Source organism: Peromyscus leucopus, chromosome 7 (assembly GCF_004664715.2).
Source record: "Peromyscus leucopus breed LL Stock chromosome 7, UCI_PerLeu_2.1, whole genome shotgun sequence".
NCBI classification, from domain to species: Eukaryota; Metazoa; Chordata; class Mammalia; order Rodentia; family Cricetidae; genus Peromyscus; species Peromyscus leucopus.
The window spans coordinates 80,882,099-80,893,182 of NC_051069.1; positions in this window are offsets into that span (position 1 = coordinate 80,882,099).

The window sequence follows — 11,084 nt, forward strand, 5'->3', positions numbered from 1 at the left end:
CCCAGGTTCAAGTCCCAGCACCCACATGGCAGTTCATAACTGTCTGTAACTTCAGTTCCAGGGACTCAACACCCATGGCAAAACATAAAATCAGTGAACATAAAATATTTTTTTAAAAAGAGTCAAACTAGCTGGGCAGTGGTGGCATACGCCTTTAATCCCTGTACTTGGGAGGGAGAGCCAGGAGGATCACTGTGAGTTCCAGGCCAGCATCATGGTCTACAGAGCAAGATCCAGGACAGGCACCAAAACTACACACAGAAACCCTGTCTCAAAACAAACAAACAAACAAACAAAAGTCAAATTGTTAATACACAGACCTCACATACATGAGTCGCTTGCATAAAGATCAATAGAAATATAATGATTATAATTTATCCTTTTTATAATAAAGAGATAAGATATTATTTTGATTTTAAAACATCAAGTTTTTGTGTGGAGATTTATCTGAGAGTATACTTACCATAAATATTTTGTTTTCAGATATTTATTTTTGTATATTGCAGATAATCCAGTTGAAAACATAATACGTTTTTTCCCTATGGTAGGTATAAGTATTTTAATATCTTAAAACTTATGATTTAAGCCTATCAATTTAGATTCCTAAACTACTTTTTATGTAATTATGGCTAAAAAAATGCAAGCTTACTTTTAAAAGAAAGTGAATTACTTAAACTTTAAAAATATTGCTGAGGTTTTTTTTTTTAAATTGTATTACATTTTATGTGTGTGTGCTCATGCATGAACACTATTGTTGTGTATATGGTGTGCATATGAAGATCAGAGGACAGATTTTGGGAATCTGTTCTTTCTACCATGTGTCCTAGGATGGAACTCGGGTCATTGGGCTTGGTGATAGGTACTTTTACCTGCTGAGCCATCTTGTCAGCCCAAGAGTTTTGATTTTTAAAGATTAGGTATTGCTCTATAACTCAGGCTGACATTAAATTTGAATCTTTTAAACTCAGCCTGTTTTTGTTTTACTGTATTACATGTTTATCTTACTCTACATATTTTACTGTAACATGTTGTCTCTTGCCCTCAGACTAAAGAGTTTATTGATGGAAGCTTACAAAATGGAGGTAAAAAATGGTTTTTATGTTATTAAATATTTATTTATTTTATGTGTATGAGTATTTTGCCTACATGTATGTATGTGCACTACATGTGTGCCTGGTGCCTGCAGAGGCTAGAAGAGGTCACTCAATCCCATGGAACTGGGGTACAGAAAGTTTTAAGCTGCCATGTGGGTGCTGAGAATCAAACTTGGTCTTCTGCAAGAGCTACAATGCTCTTAACTACAGAGCCATGTCTCCAGGCAATAGTGTTTGTTATCTTTTAGTTGATTTTTTTTCTAAATGTAGGATAGGGTGATACCATTTTTATATGGTAGACAGTTTTCAATGTTTCCCACTACTCCATCTTGTTATGCTTTTTAAAAGTTTCCACTGAACTACTTTCTTTTTTATTTTTTTATTTATTTTTATTTTTTTTTATGCTGAATGCCATTTATTGAAGGAGGGAGGAGGTCTTAAATACAGGCTTACAGCACAATGGGAGAATCTCTAGCCAAATTAACCAAAAGGCAAAGAGAGAGCACCCAAATTAACAAAATCAGAAATGAAAAGGGAGACATAACAACAGACAATGAGGAAATCCAGAGAATCATCAGGTCATACTTCAAAAACCTGTACTCCACAAAATTGGAAAATCTGGAAGAAATGGACAATTTTCTGGATAGATACCACATACCAAAATTAAATCAAGATCAGATAAACCATTTAAATAGACCAATAACCCCTAAAGAAATAGAAACAGTCATCAAAAGTCTCACAACCAAAAAAAGCCCAGGACCAGATGGTTTCAGTGCAGAATTCTACCAGACTTTCAAAAAAGAACTAATTCCAATACTCTTCAAATTGTTCCACACAATAGAAACAGAAGGAACACTACCAAACTCTTTTTTATGAGGCTACAATTACTCTGATACCCAAACCACACAAAGATGCAACAAAGAAAGAGAATTACAGACCAATCACCCTTATGGACATTGATGCAAAAATACTCAACAAAATATTGGCAAACTGAATCCAAGAACACATCAAAAAAAATTATCCATCACGACCAAGTAGGTTTCATCCCAGGGATGCAAGGATGGTTCAACATACGAAAATCTGTCATGTAATACATCATATAAACAAACTGAAAGAAAAACCCCCATGATCATCTCATTAGATGCTGAAAAAGTCTTTGACAAAATTTAACACCTCTTCATGATAAAGGCCTTAGAGAGATCAGGAATACAAGGAACATTCCTAAACATAAAAAGAATAAAATATTAACCCTGGATTAGGGGATGGTTTCTTATGAACAACACATAAATCTCAAGCAACAGTAGTAACAACATCAAACAAGTAGGTTTACTACATTAAAATTAGAAACGAGTACTCTAATGCAAGTCATCTAGCAAGAAGACAATGCACATAATTGGAGAAAATGTTTAGAAATCATATAAGGACATGTTTTCTATAATATATGAAAAGCCTGACAATTCAGTAAAAAAAGAGTACAACATAAATAAAAAATAGGTAAAGCATTTGAGCAGAGCTTAGCCAAAGATGTACAGACAATCAATGGCATAAGAAACAACATTCAAGAGCACCAGTCATCATAAAAATGAGTCCAAATTATGAGCTATGACTTATACCACAATGGTGATTAAAACTTCAAATACAGGCAATCTAAGTGCTTATGGGAGTACAGAGAATATAGAACCCACTTATATGGCTTGAGAGAGTGAAAAAGAAAATGGCTGCTTGGAAAGTATCATTTTTCATTTCTGCAAAAAATTTAAATATAGGTATAATGTAATGTAAGCATCTAAGTAATTCTACAGCTTACAAGTTTATTTCTTTTGGGGGTATTTTTTTAAACCATGATTGTCTTTTAGATATTTATTTGATTGCATTTTTGAGCATGTATAAGAGTTGATCATACAATATTTGTCTCCAAAATGATGCGTGTAGATTTTGTAATAACTTGAGCATATTCGTACACACTGCTAGAATCATCTTCAGAAATGTTGAGCTCGAAGCTGGGTTTGCGTGTTTATTTCTTCAGTCTAATTCTGAACAAGACATAGAAAACAAAGAAGGATTAATCTTAAGTCAGGGTCAATAGTGCATCTTGTTGGCATGGAGATTAGCTATAAATTCATGGGAATAAGGGCACTGGAGGTTAATATTTACCATAGCAATATTTTAAATGTTTCATCTGGTCCTTGTTTAGGCAAAATGCCAGCCTGTCTGTCCTTTATGATTACAGAGGAAAAAGAGTTCATCTATTTTTCAATAATTCTGAAACAGAAAAACAATTTTATTAATGGAGATTGAAATAGTCACATGGGAATATTGATAAAGATTCACTTAACTGGTAATGATGGGGTTAACTGGGGCATGTTGTAGTCCTAAGACTCATTTTTTGGCTTTAGTTCAAGTACAGAATACAAGTGTAAAACATAAATATGTCCACAGAAAACAATTTTTAAATAGAACCTAGGTGATATACCATAAAGAGAAAATAAAATTTTTACACTGATTCCTAACTCCAGTCCTGTTATTTCAGTAGTGTTAAAATTTAAAACTAAATATTTAAAACAATTCAATCTATCTCCCTCTAAAGCATTCACATAACGTATATTATGTTTTTTTAAAATTATAATCTACAACCCACAATGCAATGGAGGTGGGTACCCAGGACAGCATCCATCTGTCCATTTGAATTGGAACATTTGGTTGTGGCGTAATAACATATTTTGGAACTTATTTGGTATGTGATAATATAAATTAGTTCTTTTCAGAATACTAAATCATTAGAGCTCTAACAAAATATTTTATATTTTATTTGACTTTAAACTTTCATTTTCATAGAGGTATTGAAATTTACTTAAAATATTATGATTTTTTTATTTGCAAGTCTAGATTTTGAGAATGTACTCAAGTTAACTCTAGAAATGCTATTTCTGTTTCATGCTGCTTTCATACTTGGATATTAGAAGCCTAGTATGCAAATCTGAAAGATGGACACTGATATTAGGAAACTGTCTTATTCTGCAGCAGGTTGTATGAGATTGAACTGCTGTTTATGCTATTAATATTAACTTCCTGAGATACCATCAATAATTAACTTAGATAATTGTGATGTCTGTAATCACTGGCCAGATCTTATTTATAATACTGAAAAATGAAATCTTCCTTCTGGAAGGAGTTGTTTATATCCTCAATAGATTATGGTTCATTTGTCACAATTGAATATAAATTTTAACTATCTGCTCCTAGAACAATCAAATTAGCAAAAACATGTCCTCCTAAAAATGTGCCCATGAATGTTGCCAGCAGTTTTATTCATAATACTTCTCTAAGTTGGACCTGAAATGTCCCCAGCCTATGGTACTTTTGGGAAGGGGTGGAACCTTTAGAGGATGGAATCTTGTGGTAGTTGTAGGCCACTGGGGGCACATCTTGAAAGGAACAGGGAAACTCAGTCACCCATTTGTTTTTGACCCTGAGGTGAGTGGCTTTATTCTACCAAGCACTCTCTGCTAGATTGTGCTTGCCTCTCCACAGACGCAAGAACATGGATCAAGGTTGGAAACCTCCAAAACTGTGGGCCAAATAAATCTTTTCCCTTCTAAAATATGAATGTATATCCAAAAAATCCTTTTTAATTTGATAAAAGCTGATCCCTTCAAATTATGCAATAAACACTTTTATTCAAAGTTCAAAATAATTTCTAATAACATTTAACTAAAATATGGTTAGTAAATATTTGTTGTCCCTCACATTGAGTATATTAGAAACAGATTAAAACATAAAACTTTGAAAAACTAACAATTTTGCATTTGTCTATTTATACGGTAAACTGTTAATGTTTTATTTTAGACTATTATGCTGTAAAGGATATGGGACAAAACTTACACAACTTACTTATTGATCATTTACTTTAAGCATCTTAAATGTGGGTGACCATTTCTTTGTGCTGATATTCTCTTTAAATTTAGTCTGATTACTTCACAATATCTCTGTTTCTTAACAGGTAAATCAGTTAATAGTACACCAGAACTTTGATGTGGAAGACATGTACCTAAATACACTGAAATACTCATTCTTCAATGTGCAAAATGTTTTTCTGTAGTTAGGTCAAAACTGATGAGTGTATGTGTTTGAGAGAAACTAAGTTTTGAAAAATTTATGAGAAAATCTAGAAATTTCTTACATGGTTAGAGGTAGTTACAAAATGAAGGTGAATGAGAAAGGAGAAAGATCCAGACTCTAAGATGACTCCTAAAGACAGCATTCTGCCCTTCAGATATGATACACAGGTCTGGCTCCTGAAATAAGTTTCCCATGTAAGTTCTTCAAATACAGGTATTTTAGAAAAGCAACGATTCTGGATTATTCTAGAAATCTGAGAGTAGAAACAGAATACAGATAACTGTTTAGATAGTTCAATTTTATTCCCAAGCCTGAGAAATTGTCATTCATAATTCAGCTCTTAATCTTTCTGTTACCTTAACATAAGAAGTATTTTTCATGAAGATGAAACTTTAATAAATCAAAACAAAAAACATTGATGGCCTTTCATATACATTAGGGGTCTATGATTATAGTAGGCATTTATGAATCCATTTAATGTACATTTTTTTCTAATTTAAGTTTGTTATAAAAGAGTGTATCTTTTTTGTTTCATTGTGCTAAAATGGTTTGAACATTTATAACAGAAAAAATCACTGTATTCCTACAATGAGGAGTGTATGAACTTTGCATATGCTCACCATTTTGAGAGAATCAAAGAGCCCAGCCTGCGATTGTCTTGGTGGTCTTGGTCTGAAGTGTAAGCGAAGAAAACACTTGAAATACATAGATTGGGATTCACAAAAGTTGGAAGAGAGGTAAACAATACTCACAAGAAACCAAAACAGAAAAATAACAGTAATTACTAATACTTTAAGGAACCACAAGCATAGAGCTAAAACCTAAACATGAAGTCCCACCACAGACCAACTGAGTCAGAAGATCCAGTGGTGAGTTTTGGCAATCTGTGCTTGATCAAACCCTCAAGCTATTCTGATTCAGACTTAACATATGTAACTACAGGGTTAAATAATGGCATTGCCATATAATTTAACACTATGGATTTACTTAAAGGAATGCTACAGCTGTATAGTATGGTCACAGGTAACTACATATACAGTTGAATATAAAAACTTATTGCCAAGTAAATCAAATGCTATCATGTGTGTATGTATTTAAGATGTATACACATTTGCATATGCTTGGTATATGTTTAGATGTGTATAAGTATTTGTGTGTGCCAGTGTGCATATGTGGGGGGTTGCATGAATGTGTGTATGCATATGAGTAGGTATGTGTGTGTGCATATGTGTAACTGTATATAGATGAGTATATGAGTGTGCATGTATGTATTTGTGCATGTATGCAAAAGAGTGTGTGTTTGTGTGTGTGTGTGTGTGTGTGTGTGTGTGTGTGTGTGTGTGTGTATGCGTGTGTATGCGTGTGTATGCATGCTGGATTTTAGTGTTAAGCTAGACCCTTTAAAAGATAAGAATAACAGGTTTTCTATGTAAGACGGAAGCATTTTTTATTTTTTTGGTTTTTCGAGACAGGGTTTCACTGTGTAGTTTTGGTGCCTGTCCTGGATCTTGCTCTATAGACCAGGCTGGCCTCAAACTTACAGAGATCCACCTAGCTCTGCCTCCTGAGTCCTGGGATTAAGGGGCATGTGTCACTAGTGCCTGGCTTGAAAGCATTTTTTTTTAAATTTGCATTTACAAATGACTTCAACATACATTGCTGTTTTTATGTATAACATTGTTGGTGCATTTATTGTTCATAAGTTTTAAAATTACATAACAATTACCACTTTATCATTCCTAGAATTTGTGCTTTAGTGGATTTTATTGTTTCTTAGAGATAATTGGTTCTTATTTAATTTATTTTCTACTTTTTGTTGTATAGCATGAATTTCAGTGATTCCTTTACTATTTCTTTCTTCTACATCTCTTTCTGGGATATTATATGGAAATTTTATCATGGTTTTTAATCTTTTTTACATCTCATAATAAGCATTTAAAGGCATATGTATACATTTTTTATTCGATTACCTGTGTGTGTTGGGGTCCTGTGCTGCTCCCTTTGGGGGAGGGACCTAGTAGGCACAGAGTCAATGACACAGACTCTGGGAAAATGTCAAAACAAGCTCAGTTTATTCAGGAAGAGGCAAGCCTTATATACCCTCCACCCCACCCTGGCGGAAGGTCTGATGAATATGCATCTGCTGGTGTGACATGGCTGCCTCTCATTGGTCCAGATCATCTCAGATCATGTCTCAGCTGCTGTTGCTTAGGCAGACCCAGGTTGACTCTCAGGGAGTATCTTATTACTGGTTTGGGCCTGTTGGCCCTCAAGCCTGTTAGGGCTGAGTCATCCCACACCTGTGCACTTAGAAAGCTTTGCTTTATTCCTTTTAAATTATTTTCTAATTTTTCTTTAACTGATTCTTTTCATTTAAAAAGATACTTGATGTCAGGAAATGAGAATAAGCATTGTCAAATGCCTTGAAAGGTGGAATTCCCTGTACTGTTAGGATGATTTGCAGTGGCCTCCTTTCTTTGTTAGTATTCTTGCATCACCTAGCATCTGCAGAAACTCTGGCTAGGCTGGCTGCTGCTGCTTGTCAGAGGCTTTGTCTGTATCCCAACATTGTTCCTTAGAAGCACCTGAAGTTCACCATGTCCTTGAAGTGTTTTTCTTCTGGAAGATCTTTGTGCGGATGGAAGTTTTACTTCATCTTATAAACTGTTGAGCCAGCATCTGTGCAGTCAGGGCAAGAAATCTCAATGTCATCTAAAATAGAAAAGATATTATGAAGAACCATGAGATTGCAATAGGAAAGTATCATGAAGCTATAAAGAAAAAGATAGCAAAGAGTACAGCACACCAACAAAAAGGGAACAGGTGAGTGATGGAAAGAAGACAAGAGGGATGAGAGGAGGGGAGGAGAGAAAAGCAGAGGAGAGGAGACCATCTTTTAATAGAAGTATGCCATAGACTGTGGCAGGCATGTGGCTGCGGTGTTGTTAACCATGTGTTCATGCAGGGAGAGTAATGGAAAATAAACTTCATGAGCACAGGTTGGGGCAGCTGGAAGACTGACATGAGGAAGGAATGATCTGGGAAGTACATTGGCCATGTCAGGAGTACCTGATGGGATGGTTGACAGGTCTGCATGGGCCCGTAGGTGCTCTACAGGCTGGATGTAGCACTAGGGAAGAACTCCAGTGAAAATCCTCAAACACCTACTGTGGAGGCCCACAAAGGTTTCCTAGTGAGATCTGAGCTTGCTTTACCCAGCAGGGCTGCATTAGAGGATTGCTTGACCATATGCATGGTTACCAGGTATTTGGAAGGGTCTGCACTTAGATGTGTGGTATGCTTTGATCTAGCAAAGGGAGGTCTTTTGCCCTACCCATTGACATTCCTTTAAAAAACCCTTTAGAAGAGACAGCAGGTGCTAGTGGGTAAGGATCCGGGGCCCTTCCAAGGTATCCTGTGTATTTGTTTCTCTCACCTCTATTATTCTATCTAAATATTTCTCACTCCTCCCTCCTCAAGAGTACCCTGGGCTAAAACTGGGAGTGGATCTCCCACAACCTACACAGCCATGTCAGCCATGATGCAGGGACAAGAGGAACTTCCTCTTTACTGGTGTCTCTGCAGAGTCCTCACAATCTCTATAATACTTACATGAAAGGATGATTTTCTCTAGTCCTTCTCATATGGTGTGGCATCATACCCACAGTGGAAACTGAAGTCTAAATGAGTGCCACTCTTAAGAAGGGTTCGCCTGCATTGCAGAGATGTGTTGTCTTCCTGCCAAGTGCAGATGAATGTGATTCAGGCAGCTTCTCTATCATCAGCAGCTGCTACCACACTCTCTCCAGAAAGTCTGAATGTCCACCTTTATAGTATCACATTATCCACTTTCTGTCTGCTCTCCTCTTTCTCTCCTCCCTCCCCCCTCTCCTTCTTCCTCTCTCCCCCTCCCGTCGTGTGTTGAACCCTTTGGTATCTTTTTCTTTGTAACTTCACAATGCTTTCCTCTCACAATCACATGCTCATGCTTCTTACGTTTCCTGTGTTAGCTGATGTTGAGATTTCTGTGTCCTGACTGGACAGATGCTTACAAACAGTTCACAGATGAAGGTGATGAGTCTGTTTTTTAAAGTGCAAGATCAGAGTGAGTGGGCAGTTTCTAGTGGGAGCCCAGTGTTTACTTCTCTGGCAGCATCATGAAAACTATGTCCTCTGGAGTGAATAAGTACAAGGTCTTCATAATGACAGAAAGGGTGGGAAGGACAAGTTAAGTCAGTCCACTGGGGGTGATTTTTAGAGTCCATCTCCATCTTTTTGGAGGGGAACTAAGGTCAAGGCTCATATGCTAATCACCTTCATACCTCTACTAGCATTGTCTGTGGATAGCAATTGTTAAAGAGGAATTTTTTTTATTTTTGAACATTTCATATATTTTTATAATGTGTTTGATCAAGTCCTCCCTTTTCCTCTTCCACCCAGTTTCTTCCCTAAGCCTCCACCACTATTCCCTCCCAATTTCATGTGTTCCTTTTCAAACCACTGTGCTGAATCATAGTGCTGCCAGTATGTACATGGTTGTGGAACTACTTACTGGATCATAGATAGCCTCTAAAAGGTCACAACCTTGAAGAAAACTGACTATCCCTCTCCCAGAAACTGTCAATTGTGAATAATTTCTTAGCTAGAAGCAGGACTTCATGACCTCCTCTTCTATCCATGCTTGGATTTTTGTACTTAAACCAGGTTTTAAAAAAATTTATTTAGATCTTATTTTATGCCCATGAATATTTTGCCTGCTTGTATGCATGTGCACAGTGTGTGTGCCTGATGCCTATGGAGGTCAAAAGAGGGTGTCAGATGCCTTGAAACTGGAGTTAACAAATGTTTGTGAGGCATCATGTTGATACTGGGACTCGAACTCTAGTTCCCTGAAAGGGCAACCAATGTTCTCGGTTTCTGGACTATCTCTCCAGCTCCCTGGCCCTAGCAGCTTTTTTTTTTTTTTTTAAATGCATAGGTTCTTTATAAGAGATGCCTTAAAAATGATCAAAAAAATGAAAGAAAGAAAATGGTGGTAAAATATAATAAGTAAGAAGACTAAAGAAGTTCCTGGCTGGTACCTAGAATAGACACTAGACCTTAACAAGAATCCTTAGGCACAGAGACAACAATGTGAGACATCTGTGGTGATGATTCCATTTAAACAAGGATTGGCAGTAATTCTAGATGAGTGTGTACCTAACATTCACACTCTGAAGACAGACGTTGAAGAGCTGGAGTGACAAGGTCAACACAGTTAGAAATTCGCTTATATCGTTAAGTGTCATCAGATAAAAGATCTTCAACATCAAATCATTTAAATTTGACCAGCAAAATTAACAACACTGACTTAGGGAGCATATGTAGGCCTTTATATGAAACAGCTAGATAAGATCAATTATTTTCCAACATGTGTCATTTACAAAAAGCTAATAATAATACTTTAGGCCAAGAAACATGTCACAATAAACTTTTGGAAACTGGTACCACTCAAACATTAGTTGTCACAGAGTCTAGTAGAAATTAATAAAGACTAATGCTTTAAATGTTTTCTACATATGAAAACATGTCAATACCTCGAGAATTAAAATGGCTTAATGGAAAAATTAAATACATTAGAATCTATAATAATTAAATTATTACCTTTAAATTTATTGTTTCACACCTAAGTAAAAGAGGCTATAATTGTAATTGCTACTGAGGAAAACTAGAAAGTTAATGAGCTAATATTAATTAACTAAAGATTAAAAGTAAATAAAAGGGTAAACCCAAAGCAGACATAAAGAAGAAAAAACTGTATCACTGAGCAAGTGAAGACAGAACAGATGGTTTCCAGAGATCAATCAAAGCAAACATTTCACACAGCAGCAG